This window comes from Kogia breviceps, chromosome 8 (genome assembly GCF_026419965.1).
Source record: "Kogia breviceps isolate mKogBre1 chromosome 8, mKogBre1 haplotype 1, whole genome shotgun sequence".
NCBI classification, from domain to species: domain Eukaryota; kingdom Metazoa; phylum Chordata; class Mammalia; order Artiodactyla; family Physeteridae; genus Kogia; species Kogia breviceps.
The window spans coordinates 107,581,736-107,598,413 of NC_081317.1; the positions used below are offsets into that span (position 1 = coordinate 107,581,736).

General features: G+C 51.1%; 1 protein-coding gene across 13 annotated transcripts in view; it reads left to right on the forward strand.

Moving 5' to 3' along the window:
• PTK2B (protein tyrosine kinase 2 beta) overlaps nt 1-16,678 on the forward strand; it is a 127,257-nt gene that overhangs the window by 34,383 nt on the left and 76,196 nt on the right. The window contains exon 1 of one of the 13 annotated variants that reach the window (XM_067039936.1): nt 16,341-16,563. The exons of 11 other annotated variants lie outside the window; for them this stretch is intronic. The gene's annotated coding sequence lies outside the window, so the exon portion shown is untranslated. Of the gene's footprint in view, nt 1-16,340; nt 16,564-16,678 lie in introns of those variants that run through there. One more of the 13 variants, XM_067039933.1, reaches the window with a different exon arrangement.

Consider the following 16,678-nt stretch of genomic DNA (forward strand, 5'->3'; position numbering starts at 1 on the left):
GGAAGGTCTTGTCCCGCGAGGACTATTCGAAGGACCGGAGACAGATGAGCTGTTTTCTGCTGTTGAAAGGCCGTTTGGTGAAAGTGAGATGGGCTTTGTTGCGTGCATGTCCAGGACACAGACTCCGAAGGTTACAGAAAAGCATGTCCAGGCTGAATAGAAACGAAGGCTTGCCTCTAATGAGAGCTCTGAACAATGGAACAGATCGCTAACATTTTGAGATAGCGAGTTTCTTATCACAGAAGAATTCCAGCAGAAGTTGGCCAAGATGGAACTCCCGCACAGAGCTGCAGCTCGGGCTGGCTTGTGCCCGGGCCTGGGGTGGGCTGTGTGATGACTCTCGGCCGGGGCCCCAGAAAAGTGTGCCGTGTGCTGAGCTGGTCCAGTCACCGAGCATTTCTGTGACGCGTTTCTGTGAATTCTTACCGCTCATCTTACCCACCCCCAGCCCTGTGGGTCAAGATTACTCTCCCTCGGGAGGCAGATGAGGAAGTAAGGAAATACCCAGGCCACTGCAGGGCTAAGATTAGGCCCGGAGCCTGCCCTGCTGTTCCCGACGCCGTTCGGGGAGAGGCCGTGTGCCCCATGCACATCCTACACAACAGCCTCGAGTTAAATCCTTAAGGCAACTCTGAAACAGCTACATTATCATCCCATTGTACAGAGGAGGAAACCAAGGCTCAGAATAGTTGGGACTGTGTCCGGGACACAGCGAGTAAGGGACAGAGCTGTGCTCCTGGCACCTCCACCAGGAGCTGTGAGGGGCAACCCGTGGACGTGCAGGAGGGAGCTCCGTGCAGCTGCCTGCATGTACCCCAGGGGATCGGGCCAGAGCCATTCAATTCCGTACTCCTGGGGGATATCACCTACTCCATATCCTGTGCGAAATACAATGGGCGGCAAGTGTACAAGGTCCTGTTCCCAACTTATGAGAAACCTGTGGTCCCAAGGAGTGAACATAGCGTGTTCACAATAAGCCAGGTGTCCCTCATCAGGCACAAGAGGTCAACTTATTGAAGAACAGGAGGGAAAGCTTCATAACAGAGATGGAGCTTGAAATGGCCCTTGCAAACGGGAGCCTTAGGTAACCGAATCCGGCCCGTGAAGTCTTGAGAGCAGCTGTCAAGCAAGCGTAACTGACCCTCCCATTTTCTCTGCCCACCCGTGGGTGGCCCCAGCCCCCAAGAGAACTGTGCAACCCAAGCCTCACCAGGCTCCCAGCAACTGGAGAAGCTTGTGGGCGACATCACCTCCTCCTCCAATCCGCTCCCACTTTCTGGGGCTTCTACCGTGGACATCTCCCTCTATCTATCCCTTACTGCTACCTCCCATCCTGGGTAAGACTCTCATGCTTCTTGCCTAAATAAACGCATCAGGCACCAAGTTGCTGCCCCCAGGGTCTTTCCTTATCCATAGCTGTGGGTAGAGTCACCTTTATAAACCTTGGCACTGGGACCCGAATCCTCAGCGAGCCTTCCCTTTCCTGCCGTCTCGCCCACCTTCCTTCTTTTTTTTTTTTTTTTTTTTTTTTTTTTTTGCGGTATGCGGGCCTCTCACTGTTGTGGCCTCTCTCATTGCGGAGCACAGGCTGCGGACGCGCAGGCTCAGCGGCCACGGCTCACGGGCCCAGCCGCTCCGCGGCATGTGGGATCTTCCCGGACCGGGGCACGAACCCGTGTCCCCTGCATCGGCAGGCGGACTCTCAACCACTGCGCCACCAGGGAAGCCCTCGCCCACCTTCCTTCTAACCTTTGCTGCTGGTCTTCCCCACTCACCTCCTTTGTTTACAAACGTGTCCATCCTTGAAGTCCCCTCCCACCCCCACCCCACATGCTGCCACGCCCCATCAGGTGAAGTTAACTCCTTCTCTTTCCTAGCTCCCGGGGATGATTTTATTTATGCCTCTCTGGTAGCACGTACCACACTTTGCCACGCGAAGTGAATCTGTGGACACATCCGTCTGCCCAACTTGGCTGTACGTTCCCACAAGACGCTTTGCTTGCCTTTATTGTCCCTGTCCTGTCCGCCCACGCTGGGTGGCCGCTCAGTGATGTTTATGGAGTTGATTGTAATCACAGCGCCTGCGGTCCGGCCCCAGGCTGAGAGTGTGCACACGGAGACCCTGGGAAAGCGGCTGCACACAGGACTTAACCTTGACCCAGCGCGACTGCAGGCTTTCTATGGAAAAAGAAACAATTTAGCAAGAACAGGTACCTGCCAAAGCCCTGGCTGTTTTCCTCCACAACGTGACAAAGTCCTAAATGTTTCCTTAAGAGACATGTGATGTACTGGTGAAGGAAATAGGAGCCTGATCTGCCATTTCCAAGCTCCGTGACCCAGGGAAAGTTCTTTTAACCTCTGTATACCTCACGTGGAACATGGCAGGAGAATCACGGTACCAACCTCTTGGCTTTGTTTTTGAGAATTAAGTTAATATTTGTAACTAGCAAAATATACGTTAAAAATACCCAATATACGTCATTATTTTAAGGTTATTATACTAACTTTATAATCATAGTTAAACCATAACCAAAATCATATAATAATAATAATATGTTGCTAGTAACCTGGCCTCCTCCTAGCAGGCAAGACGAGCACATCTGAGAACTAGGGAGCTGCGAGGGGCCCCAAGAGATGAGGACTGTTGGGGGTGGTTGTTGGAAATGTACCTTCCTGTCAAAGGCCACAAAACAGACCCTCGGAGGGTTGAGACGTGCAGTGAGGTGATGAGGGACTGCAGACGGAGCAGTCCTGAGGGAACGATTCCGAACAACTCCACTCAGACCTTACATTTTCACAGTGCTCCCCATTGCCGCTGCCCCAGAAATAAGAGACCTCTGGCTGTCAGCTCTGGCAACACCCTATCATCTCTTCTTTGCTCAGCTTCTTTTTCAAATAAGACAATAACCTACCTGATATTCCACTTCCTGTGCTCACCAGGAAATCTGAAACCCAAACAGGCCAATCATGGCTAGGAACTTAAGTCTCAGGGTGACCAAGCACATTCTAGAAAATCTCCGGGGATGTTATCCCATCCCCGACCCCAGAATCAATTCAACCTCCCTGAGGACAGGTGCCCCCTGAGCACTCCCACCTCCTCAATCTCTCCATCTGCTGGGATCTGAAGGTGTGTCCCTGCGCGCCCCCTCTACCACCCACACAAATTCAAGTGCAGAAATCTACCCCCACCCCAGGTGATGGTGTCAGGAGGTGGGACCTTTGGGAGGTGATTAGGTCTTGAGGGTGGAGCCCTCATGAATGGGATTAGTGCCCTTATAAATGAGACCCCCTCAGAGTTCCCTAGCCTCTTCCACCATATGTGGACACAATGAGAAATCTGTCACCCCAACGGGAAGAGGACAGTGGCCCCCTGATCTCAGACTCCCAGCCTCCAGAACTGTGAGAAATAAATGTCTGTCATGTATAAGTCACCCAGCCTGTGTATCCTGTGATAGCAGCCCTAACAGGCAAAGATAGCATCTCAGGGGTTCTGCTAGTACACACTCACCCTCCCCCGACCCAGGAGGCCGTGGACTTATTTCAGGGCTTTGGACTAACTCCGAAGTTAGTCCCCTCCCCCTTCCCACGCCATAGGTTTTCCAATAACCCAGTTTGTTTCCTACGTAAACAGCAGTCTGTCCAAGCAAAACCAGCTTCTAGATGAGGGTGCCCAGGGTCTCGTGGAGGTGGGCAGCCTTCACCTCACTCAGTTCAGCTGCCCGATCAGCATCTGCCCAAAATCCTGCAGAGACTGTCCCAGGCCAAGATCAGAGTGACATCTGGGGGTGGCAGAGACCTCCGGCCTCCTCCTTGTCCCCCTCACTTCCTAACCTCCCCCTCCCGGGCGGGAGGCAGTGCCCCGAGCATGGTCTGGTCGGACTGCATGATATGCAAATTGCTTGTGAAGGAGCCCCTGAGAGGGGAAGGAAGCCCCGTTAGAAACTTCTGAGCCTGTAGAGCAGACGTTACAGGACAGGACAGCTCAGGGGCTCCAGCTCAAGTTTGTGGGTCTGTGTGTGGGGCGAGGAGAGGGTGCTGCACGGCGGGGGTGGGGTGGGCGCTGGGCAGAGGGGAGTGGGGAGCAGCAGGCTAAAAGGAACAGCACTGGGTGAAGTGGGGGTGAGGAGGGGAGGAGAGGGGGAAGGAAGAGAGCAGGAGGCTGTACTCTGGCTTACCTAGTATTTGAATCTTCGATTTGAAGAAGTAGAAGTTCTCTGAAATTGGGGTCTCTCAGGTTCTAAAGAGGTGTGAACCTCTTCCATTTTTGGAGACTCTCTGTATTAAAAAAGAAGAAGAAATATCAAAAGAGGACAACAAATATCACGATGTATTTTAAATGTTTACTTTCACCAACCAGTAGTTTTAAACACACACACACACACACACACACACACACACACACACACACAGAGATACATGGTGACTTTATGAAGGGACTCACTTAGCAATAATGTCAAAGGCCCTTTATCCTGTGAAGCCTGAGCCAGCAGCCCCCTTAGGCTTTGGGGCAGCCCAGCCCTTCCTGAGAGACCCTCTTGGGGGCTTCGGGAGGAAGATAGAGGTCTTGGCATTCTGGGCAGTTAAATAAAAAGTCCAGAATGTGTTCCTGGAAGAGGCCTGGTTGCACTTGGTCCTGCTGGAGGTGGTGAGGGGCTGAACACGGCAGGCAAGCGAGTGAGTGTCTGGACCTGTCCATTCTCAGCCAAGTGTCCAGCTGGGTAGGGAAGCAGACCGTGGGCTGCTTGCGGGGGGACCAAGAAATTCTCCTCTCCCCCTCATATCGGTCCTCTGCGAGGGTAGTAGGCATCAATGGGAAACTCCAGTCAGGCCCCTTTGACGCCTCATCCAGAGCTGGGGGACAAAGAGGGCTCCATGGATCAGGACGCGGTGGGATCAGGCCTAGACGGGGCCTGCTCTTTCAGGGAGGATGGTCCTTCTGTGGGCCCAAACCCACACCGCCTGTGTGACCAATTCCAGGCAGCCGAGGGCCATCCTTCCACTCTGCCGTGGGGTGAGTGGGTGACCGTCTGGTGGCCCTTATCAGAGCTGATGCTCGTATTGGGTTGTTTCTGAGGAAGCCATTGCCTTCCAAGAGGGGAGGCAATGGATCTCTCCTCAGACTATTCATCTCTCTGCTTCCCTTCTGCTGGCAAGGACCCTCTTCTTGACCAAACTTTAGTCAGGAGCCCTCTTCTCAACTAGGCCCCATCCCGGGCCTGACAAGCTCAGTTCAGCAGGAATACCACCACCCTTGATACCTAACGAGGTTCCTCTTAGTACTTTTCCATCCTCTGATTTCCCTCGACTGCCTGTTTGCTGTAAACCCCCAGCTGCCCCTGTTGTATCTGGAGATGAGCCCAGTCTCTCTCCTCTGTTGCAATGATCTCGAATAAAGTCCTCCTTGCCTGTTGAACTCCCTCTGATGCAGTTTTCCTTTGTGCCTGTATGTGTATCCACACAAACTCTTAACAAGACTCTCTGGTTCTGTTGCATTGTCTGTCCTGAGCTCCGAAAAGCTGCTGGGAAAGGATATTCAGGTCTGGGGAGAGGAAAGCCATCTGTCACACCTGGCCATGGGACCCCTATCAGGGAAGAGTTGATCACTGTCACCAGGGCCTGCAAGCAGAGGCAAGCCATCTCAGCTCCATGCCCTGGAGACTCTGGAAAGAACCACTACTGCCTTGGACCAGAGGGAGGAGGAGGGAACCGTCAGGGCACCCAGGAGTGACCCCTTCTAGGCTCTTCCGCTTGAAAAGAGCTGTTCTAACCTTGCTTCCCTCAGAAGCATTCTGTCATTAGAGGCGTTTCTCGGCATATCTATTTTGGAGCTGCAGCTGGTTGCTTCTTAGAATAAATAGAGCTGTGATATTGGGATAAAAGAAGAAAGGAATATCATCTCCTCTTTGTGCCCTCCCTCCTCCCAATATTCTCCAAACTCCACTTTCCTCTTTTTAAAGGCTTTCCCCTAAGCCCCTTCCACCTCCCTCCCTGCCCCGTAGCTCTCCTTCAACTATCTGATAATCACAGAATCCCCTCCCAGACACGTATGGCCCCCTGCGACATAGCCAGCCTGTGCTAGGCTTGGAGGCTCCAGGGCCTGCAAAGAACTCAGTCAGGTGACACAAGAGTTCGTATAATAAGGACTGAAGCCAAAGAATGTGAGAGCTGGCCCAGCCTCTCCTGCTTCGATGAAGCAACCAAGGTCCCGCTGGGGATGTGCTATGCGCAGGGCCCCAGTGCTCCTGGGAGTGAAGGTAGGAACTGTAACGCCCTGACCTGCAATTGTCCTCAGACCTTCCTGTGTCGTTATCAGAATGGCCGTGCTGTACTGAAATCACTGAAATGGAACATGATGCTTCCGGGGCAAAAAGAGAAATCAGACCATTGTTTGTTCTAGACAAAACAGATGTGGGGTACCCAGTGTATTTGTGGACTGAAATGGCTTTCCTGAGGGATCAAGGCAATCAGGGTTGCTTTCCAGATACAAGGGGGTGGGAGGGGCTGCTCATTAAGGAGCAAATGAAGAGAGCTATGTATGCGTGTGACCACATTCGAGATCAAGTCATTAATCACCCTTTGCTGTGCCTTCTACTCCAAGTGGGCCCGACAGCACACCCATGATTGTGCAGACTTCCTACCTCCTTGTGGTCCATCTGGAGCCCCTCCTTCCCTTCCCTCTCCCGCCTCTTTCCTGTGCTTGTTTTCCCTTTCATGAGCTTTACCTAACTCCATTCATCATCCGCCCTTTATCTGCGGGCTGCTGTGTGCCTTGACCCACATGGGGTCACGGAGGCAGAAAGTAAGGAGGCGGTAGTTTCTAGAAATTGTGCACAATTTCCTCAAAACCTTCTTTCTACCCAGGGCCAAGAGTGGCCAGCCTCTCCTCAGCCGCTCTGTGGCCTGGCCTGTCAGCCTGGGCGTCTGTCTGCTCCATCTCCTCTGTTCCCTGAGGCAGCTCTGAGAAAAGAGGGTGAGCCCTTTTCTCACTCAACACCTCTGTGGCGAGTTTTCTCTCTTGCCTGTGTCTTATTTTTAAAGATGAAACTGTGGTTAGACTCTCAAATTAGTCTTCAGAAACCTCAGTGGATGGCTTGGTAACAGAGCTACCTATTTGGGGGTGGGTGAGGGGTGCTGAGCTGTGAAGGAGCTCACTCTGGGCATATCCCCATTGGTTGGGAGGGCTGTAGGCGTGAATGTCAAGGTCGGGCACTGGAGAGGGGCCTGACTCTTCCATGTGCACTGGGAGGGGGCAGAGGGTCAGGAATGTGGGATCCTAACTCAAGTGAACTCGGGGCTGTGTCTCAGCTCCACCATTCCTTAGTCTTGTGACCTTAGTTATTTAGTGTCTCTGAGATTCCATTCCCTCATCTGTAATATGGGGATATTAATCGCATCTATTTAAAAAAAACATTTAAATCAATGCATAATTTATTGAGCACCTCCTCCTTGCCAAGTTCTTGCCAGACATGAGCATCAGTGCTGGGAAGGACTGATACGGCTCCTGTCCTCGTGATACTCGTGTGTTCTGATAAGGGGAACAGGTGGTGTTCAGATTAAATAATAAGGTATATGTATATGTACGTATGCATATATATGTGTGTGTATGTTACCTAACACCACGCCTGATGCACAAGAAGTGCTTGATAAGTGGTGGTTGTTACCGTTATTTTATATATATATATATATATATTTTTTTTTAATTTATTTATTTTTGGCTGCATTGGGTCTTCGTTGCTGATCACAGCCTTTCTCTAGTTGTGGCGAGTGGGGACTACTCTTTGTTGCAGTGCGCGGGCTTCTCACTGCGGTGGCTTCTCTTTGTTGCAGAGGATGGGCTTTAGGTGCGCGGGCTTCAGTAGTTGTGGCACGTGGGCTCAGTAATTGTGGCCCGTGGGTTCTAGGGCACAGGCTCAGTAGTTGTGGCGCACGGGCTTAGTTGCTCCGCAGCATGTGGGATCTTCCCGGACCAGGGCTCGAACCCATGTCCACTGCATTGTCAGGCGGATTCTTAACCACTGCACCACCAGGGAAGTCCCACCGTTATTATACTTCACACTAAAAATATGGTAAAAATGGTCAGGCAGAGAACCAGAAAGGGTGTTTTCATTCCATAAAATGTTTAGCTTTTTCAGATTTACAGATCTCTTTGGTTAAGGAGAGAGTATATTAGTCAGTTTCCCAGAGAAACAGAACCAATAGGAGATGGATATATATATATCTCTCATACATATGATGCATATATATGTGTGTGCGTGTATATGTATATGTAAATGTATAAAGAGCTTTGTTGTAAGGAATTGGCTTATGTGATTATGGAGGTTGACAAGTCCCAAGATCTGCAGTAGGCAGCCTGGAAACCCAGGAGAGACAATGGTGTAGTTGGAGCCAGCAGCCTCAAGACTCAGGAAGAGACGGTGTTTCAGTTCAAGTTCGGAAGACAGGAAAAATCCAACGTCCTACTTCAAAGGCCATCAGGCAGGATGAATTCACTCTTATTCAGGGGAAATTCAGCCTTTTTTTTTTTTAAACACTAGGACTTCACCTGATTGGATGAGGCCCATCCACATTAAGGAGGGCAATCTGCTTTACTCAGTTTACCAATTCAAATTAACCTCAATCTAAAACACCCTTACAGAAATACCCAGAATTATCTTTGACGAAATATCTAGGCACCCTGTGGCCCATTCAAGTTGGCACATAAGATCAGCCAGCAAAGGGACCCACGGCTGGAGGATGTTGTACCTGAGAAGGCCCTTGGGGAGTCACTGAGCGACCACCCAGTCCTGAAGGGGAAGGTAACCCTGGCTGAGATCAGGACAGGATGCAAACTAGTTTTCCTGGGGCTCTGTGAAGATGTGTTGTTGATAGTTTACACTGTGTTTTGTAAGTTTTTGCCAATATTTTAAAGAGTTCACATTAAAAGTCTGAATTTCTAGCTTCTCATGAAAAAAATAGAAGTGGTCACGTATAGGTTAGGCAACTGAGCCAGGGCTGCACGCCAGCCTGGGTAACCCCAGCCTGCTGGCTTAGCCTCCACCACCCATATCTGACCCACTGCACTCATATCTGTTACTACCACTCCTGCTGTAGGAGAAAAGACACCTGACCTGAACATCAGGGCTCCCCCGCTGCCCCCAGCAGAGAGCCCGTGCCGATAGCATGCTATGTCATCTCCTTGTGAGAGCAGAGGGGGAGGCAAAGCACACGCCTGAGATCTTGCCCCGGTTCCCTCACGAGCTTCTCTCCAAAGTATCCCTGTGACCACAGACCTTCCATAGCTGTTAGACTGGGAGGGGCCTTAGGTGGCAGTGGGAAAACTCAAGGTCCCCTCCAACCAGGGAGTAGCCAAGCCATCCAGAGGGAATTGGCCTTGAGCGAGTGGCTGGGAGAGGACCAGCAGCTCCATGCTGCTGCCATGTTTTATAAGTTTGTATCAACGTTTAACAATTAGACTTCACATTCAAAATCTTGTGAAAAACTAGAAGAAGTTGTCACAAGGAGGTCGGGCATCTTTAAGGTTAGGGTGTCTTTTCTTCTCCTTCAAGCTTGATGCTCAGAGATGGGCCCTAGGAAGGAATATTCTAGAGTCACAGAATCTAGAATAGATTCTAGAGTCACAGAATCATGAAAAACATAACTTTCCACTAATGAGGCACAATGAAGGAACCGGGGGTATTTAGCTCGAAGAAGAAATGCCTCTAGGGGAACCAAGAGCTGCTTTTTAGAAGCTGAAGGGCTGTCATACGGAAGCAGGATTTCACCAACTCTGTACATCCCCAGAGGGCAGCAATCCAACGAAGGACCAACAGCCATGAGAAGGCAGGTCTGTGGCGAGCATAATGCAGACTTTCTAGCGAGGAGGGCTCCTTAGAGGTAGAAAGGCCTAGTGCATAAGGCAGTAAGACCCCATGGCTGAGGGGGCAGTGGAGGCTACAGAGGGGATTTGATGGTTAGACTGGAGGTTGACTGGATCAGTGGTCCCAAACCTCCTTCGTGGGTGGTCCATGTAGACGGTGAAAATATTTGTATGACACGTGGGAGGTTAACTAGTGGGGATTTTAACCGCAAAAGGGGTTGCAGACAGGCCTAGAGTTCCAGGCCATGGCAGTTTTGAGGAGACCAGGAGTTAATTTTAGGCAGGTCTGGAAAGACATGCAGACACGGAGATGACTGTCCTGCAGGAAGAAGTTGACACTCACGGGTCCCTAAAATAAGAGGCAGAGAAAGCCACGCAGGGGGTTCTCATGGGGAAGCACCAGGGAGCGTCAGGAAGCAGAGAGAGTGAGGGAAAAACGTGGGTAAAAGCCTTCCATGTGATGGACTTCCCTGCTGGTCCAGTGGTTAAGACTTCGCTTTCCAATGCAGGGGGTGCAGGTTCAATCCCTGGTCGGGGAGCTAAGATTCCACATGCCTCGCGGCCAAAATACCAGAACATAAAACAGAAGCAATATTGTAACAAAGTCAATAAAGACTTTAAAAATGGTCCACATCAAAAAAAATCTTTTAAAAATCCTTCCATGTGATTTCCCTGGAAAGGAACAAGTAAAACCGGGTAAGCAAGTTTAGGATTAGCTAGTTTGAATAATTTCAGCAGGCCCTGGGACATGGAGAATGTCCCTGGTTGTCTGGTACCTGGCCCTGGGGTGATTAGGGCAGGGGGATAGTGACCAGAGTGTGAGAGCCCAGTAAATGAGGTGATTACGGGGTGATTAGGGGCTCTGGATTGGTTGGTTTGTACAGGAAAGGCACCTTCTCAAGAATTTGCTAACAGAGGTAGGAGCAGTCCCTCCAGGGTCAGCAAGGCCTCAGGGCTCAGAGCACCAAATACAGAAACCAGGAAACACAGTTATTAACAAGGCTCTGCCCATGTGCCCGAGGGCTGAGGAGATGGGTTTCTCCAGGTGCACCAGGAGGGGAGTGCCAGAGGAGGTGTTGCCTGTTTCCTTCCAGCCCAGAGGGGCTGTCTATCAGATAGCACCTCTGAGCAAGAAGTGACCCAAGAGTCCAGCCTTAGTCTCTCTTTGTTCAGAGGGGACCCTGGACCCAAAGAGGTGAATGGACTTGGTCAAAGTCTCAGGCTCATTGCAGAGCAGGGCCCGGAACCCAGTGCTCTTTGGGCCTCTCTCTGTGGTTTGCAAGGGGCTGGAGGGAGCAGGCACAGAGTCCTTGACCATGAGAGTCCACAGACTAGGAAACGCCTCTAGCCTGCAGCACCTGGGGGCCCCAGGGCAGGTCAGAAGTGCAGTTCCTGCCAGCGCAGCAAATATCCTGACTCCGCCTCCTCGGCCCTGGATGCACAAGGCAGACCTGGGACCGGGATCTTAGAGCAGAGGCAGCCCGGGACGGGGAGCCCCTACGCAGGTCCCAGCTCTGTTGGCCCTGCTCTGAGTGTCTGACTTGGGCAGCTTTTCTCCCTCCCTGGTATCAGGCTTATCAGCTGTGATCCAGTCATTCCCAACCTGCTGTATGTCATCCTTCCTGTTACTATAAAGGTTCCTCTTCCTTTGCCCCGCCCGCTCATTCCACCCGATAGATCTAGAGTGAGCCACCTGTATTTGTAACAGTTTCCCCCCGAGGAGCACGCGGACCGGGGGGTCTTAGAGACTGACTCTGCTGCCAAATTCCACAGTGTTCTGGTCTGTCCGGGCTGGTCCATGTGCGGAGCGAAGGCGTGGGAACCAGAACCCACATCTCCTGCCTGTGTTAGTCTGCTCGAGCTGCCAGAAGTAGATACCACAGACGGGGGGCGGTGCTTACATTTATTCCTCAGAGCTCTGGAGGCTGGAAGTCCAAGATCAAGGTATCAGCAGTGCCGGTTTCTTCTGAGGCCTCTTTTTTGGCTTGCAGACGGCTGCCTTCTCTCATAGGCTTGTTTCTCTGCACGCAGCTGGTATCCCTTTGTATGCCCAAATTTCCTCTTTTTATAAGGACACCAATCAGATTGGATTAGGGCCCACCTTGATGGCTCCATTTCACCTTAATTTCTTCTTTAAAGGCCCTAAATCCAAATGCAGTCACATTCTGAGGCCCTGGGTGTCAGCTAGGCTTTCAGCACAGGAAGCTCATGGCCCTGCCTCCTGGGGCTGAGTTCTTTCCTCTGCCCCACATGTCTCGTCCATGGTGAGCCTCTCCCCACCCCCGCCCCACCCCCAGTTATGCACTTAGCCCTGCTCCCCACTTTTGGTGAGCCCGGAGTAGATACCAAGTGCACCGTGTCCACCCACGCCTGGTGCAGTACTCTGCCCTTACAACCTGTTTGCTCTCAGAAGAGCCGTGGGCTGCAGCAGCACGCAGGGCAGCCCGTGTTCTGGGTCCTTTATTCCCCTCACCTGGCACACAGCCACGTGCAATTAGACACTTGACAGACGATGGCGATGGTGATGGCGATGTTGACAGCCAAGAATAGAAGCCGCGAGTGGGAGGTTGTTTGCTCAGCCAGTGCTGTGGGGACGAAGGAGGGTGTGGTTGTCACCTCAGCTCGAGGATGAGCAGGGACCAGTGTTCACAGTGGACTGAGCGTTCCCAGGAGCCCCATCGGTGACTGCAAGGCCATGGGAGAAGGTCCGGGCGTGTATGGTCTTCAAAGCCCATATGCAGCTCTAAAATCCTAAGAACCGAAATCTAGACCCAGAGAGCTGGGAGCTGGGGCAGGCTCAGGCCAGGCGCGTCTGGGCAGGCCCTGGGGGCCTTGACCGCTGGAGGTTGAGTGGCCTCTGCAGGCAGCCGGCTACCATCACTGGTGTTGGCGTAGCTCATCCAAACGATTTCTATGGGCTTCTTGAGGATGGCGTTAAAGTGTGTATGCGCAGCGGGTGGTCCTGGTGTAGGATGATCTGTGAGTCCCCCAAACCCGCATGTTTCTCCTCAGCCTTGTGTTTAGAACCAGGACTGGCTGTGCGAAGCAGGGGTGAGGGGGCAGGGCTCATGCCTGGCAGCTCCTGAGGCACATCTAGCACCCACTGGTCGAAGCTGCAGAAAAACTCCTTTAACACAGCATAGGAAAGACCTCTCCAGTACTGAAAAATGGCCCCAAAATGGGACAAGTGAGTTTCTTTGACAGGAATGAGTCCCTGTCATGGAAATGTTTGCATAAACACTTGAAGGAACCAGAGGATCACAGATGAGGTGTGATTATGACCGATGCTTGATGTTGAGGATTTGGAGTTTACCAAGTCTTTTTATATTCATTGTTTTCATTCATCTTCACAACAGTTCAGGGAACATAGTATTAACATACCCAGCTCCTGTGGGTGAGAACAGTGAGCTTCAAGGAGGTGACAGGATTTGTCCCAGCTGAATTGCCTGGGCTGGGACAGACCTCCAAATACATGCTTCTTCTGTGCCCAGTATGATATGAAACTTTCCTCTCCTGGAAGGCCTCCTTTGGCTGCTGGTTGGGAGGCCTCAGTTCTGGCCCCGCTTCTGCCTCCTGCTGAGCGTGGGCCTTACCCTTTCTGAGCCAGTGTCCCCTCCCTTGTAAAGGGGTCTGTACCACCTCCAGAGAGAGGAGGAAGGAGAAGGACAGGTGGTCTGTGGACTGTCGCTTGCTACTACATGTGTGACGGGAGAGGACTTCTACCTTAGGCCGCCATTAAAATGTAGACTCCCTTTCTGGGAAGGAAGAAACCTCTCCCAAGAGGGCAGTCCACCGTGGGCAGGGCGAGGTAAAGACCACCGAAGTGTTGGATGCAGATGCAGAAAGTTCTAGAAGGCAGAGGCCTCCTCTGTTTAACTCTGTGCCCAGCTGGCATCAGCTGAGTAGTCAGTCCATATGGGGTCACCAGGACTCTAGCACCCACAGGGGATTTCGTTTGGGTGAGATGGACCTCCTGACAAAAACTCAGGTCCTCCAGTCCTGTGGTTGATGCATCAAAGGGTCCCTGCTCTGCTCCCCACATCAAGATTTCAGCTCTGTGTCTTTGGGAAAGTGACTTGACATCTCTGACCTCAGTTTCCTCACCTGTAAGACAAAGGAGGTAAAAATACATCATTTAGGAATCCCTTTGGCTCTGGTTCTCACCACCAGTGAATTTATAATCGGAGTTGTTATGTTTTCTCCCCATCAATATCCCAGATTGTTCCTTTTCTTTTTGTCCTAATGACTTACCCCTCCCTGCTCCTGTTTCAGTGGCCCAGGGTCTCTCCTTGGGGCCAATGATCTTAGCTCCAAGACTTTTATATCCAAGAGGGCATTTTGGGAAGCACCTAATCTGGTCCAGCTGCTTTAGCCTGGAATTCAGGCCCACTGAAAGGTATTTTGGGGGGGGTTTATAAACATGGAAGCATTTAAGCCAAACAATGAATTAAGCCACCGCAGGAACCACTTGTAGAGTTTGAAACATTTGTGCTCAAGATTTTGTTGGAAAAAACATTCCTCTTGCTCAAGCCCCTCACTTTTTAGATGAGAAAATTGAGGTCCCAGGAGTTGAGGTGACTTGACTGAGTTATCTAAGTATCCTTCTGGCATTTAGGTTAGATGTGATTCAAAAGATTTTAAATGCTGTAGCTTTTGTGGGTGTACGCGAGGTAACCGGAAAATTCTCAGCGTCTGTGTCTCTATTTCTGCGTAGAGAACAAATGTATGGATGTCAAGGGGGCGGGGGGGGGGGCGGCGGGATGAATTAGGAGATTGGGACTGACATATACACACTACTATGTATAAAATAGAAAACGAATGAGAACCTACTGTACAGCACAGGCCACTCTGCTCAGTACTCTGTGGCGACCTAAATGGGAAGGAAATCCAAAAAAGAGGGGGTATATGAGTACGTACGGCTAATTCACTTTGCTACACAGCGGAAGCTCAGAGAACATTGTGAAGCAACTATCCTCCAATAAAAATTAATTGAAAAAAGGGAAAATGCTCAGTCAACAGAAGGAGAGAAGTACTAGCACTGGGTTCCTCTGGGGCCTCTGGAAGGCCCGGCTGTGAACATGATCTTCACCGCCCTCCCTCCCATTTCTGCCCCTCCCACCCCTGCCCTGTGGTGTGAGGAGGGCCCACTGGCGGCCCTTGGCCCCCCCAGCCCCTCCTCTGACGCAGGGCCCTTTCTGGGTTCTGCTGTGCCCTGTCCCTCCAGGTCTGTGGTGAAGCTGTGGAGAAGTGGGCTGGCTGTTCTTTTTTCTGACTTCCTGTGTGCTTGGGAAACCTCAATGAAAGAACAGCTAAAGGAAGAAAGGGCTGAGGGCCGTTATGCCAAACATAGACTCACATCCGACCTGGGGGGGGAGCTAGATTCGTGATTCCTACAGAACGAGAGCCCAGGATTCTGACTGCCCGCCCCCCCGCCCCGTTTCCTACCTGGCTTCTAGGGAGCGCAAACGCTTGGAGCTGGACGTAGGTAGGGGGGTCCTGGAGAGTTTCAGGTTTGGATCAACTGTACCTTGGGAGGTAGCCTCAGTGATTCTTGAGAAGCATTTATCACTGAAACCAAACCCATAAAAATGGAATGCTTAATTACCTCTCTACCACAACTGTTTTAATTTCTCTGTCTCCTTTTCTGCATACACCTAGTTATAAGCACGGGCACATATTTGTGTAGCAAATATGCACAGAATCTTTGGAGTTTTTTATTTTACTTTAATTGTGTATGCCTAAGTAGTCTCCTAACCTTAACCCTAACCTTTTAGAACATGACAGGAATTAATTTATGAGTGAGGCTCCGTACCTGGGTGAGAAAGACAGAACTATGGGGAAAAGCCAGGCTCGCTCTTTTTCTTTCTTCCTCCCTCCCTCCCTCCCTCCCTCCCTCCCTTCTTTCCTTCCTTCTCTTTTTCTTTTCTCCTGATGGCACATTGTGAGCTACCTCCCCATAAACCCCCATTCTCAGGGCCTCCTACTCAAATTGTGACCCACCGTTGGGTCCCTAAGGGTCGTTTCTTCCCCAGCCTGGCCTAGCCACGTGGCACCAGCTTTGTTTGCCTGACTTTGGGTCCATGAGATCTTTTTCTAACATAGCTCTTGTAAAAGGATAACAGCAATTTTGCTACCATCCGGGCTCAGGAAATTTTGGCTTGGGATTTCCCTTTGTATGTTTTTTTTTTTTTTTTTTTCTAACCAGGGGAGAAAAAATTCCTACCACACTTTGAGAAGTGGTTGAGAACATTGTGAGAGAAGAGCTACAAGCTGGGGGATTCCTTGCCACCACACGCAGGGTTTCCCTCCCTTGGAACTACTGTGCTAGCGTTTTCAACGGCCAGAGTTTCCCCCCAATTTTTTGATTTTTCTGAGCTCTGAGTAATTGAAGCCACCTGTTTCTGCTCTTTCTGTCCATTTCTCAATATAAGGCTTGGGTAACAGTAAGAAACTGAAACAGAAACCACCACTGTGCTCTAGACTCAGTCTCAGAGACAGCCAGGAAGGTCCCACACTTAAGAATCGTAATTCACTGAGGTCTGTCACCGCACCAAGCGTCTGTCAGACTCCACCCTGCCAGTGGGAGCCCGCAGCCTGGGAATGGGGAGACCTGGGTTCCAGCCAAGAGTCCTTGCATTTTAGGCTCTCCGAAACTCAGTGCTCACCAGCAGGACAAGGGCCAAACCAGCTGTTCTGCACCCTCACTGGTATGTATCAAAATCACCTGGGATGTGATTAAAAAATACAGGTGGCTGGGCCTCAGCCCAGAGGTCTCCATTCATGGAGACGAAGAAAGGACTAGGGCTTGGGATATATATATAT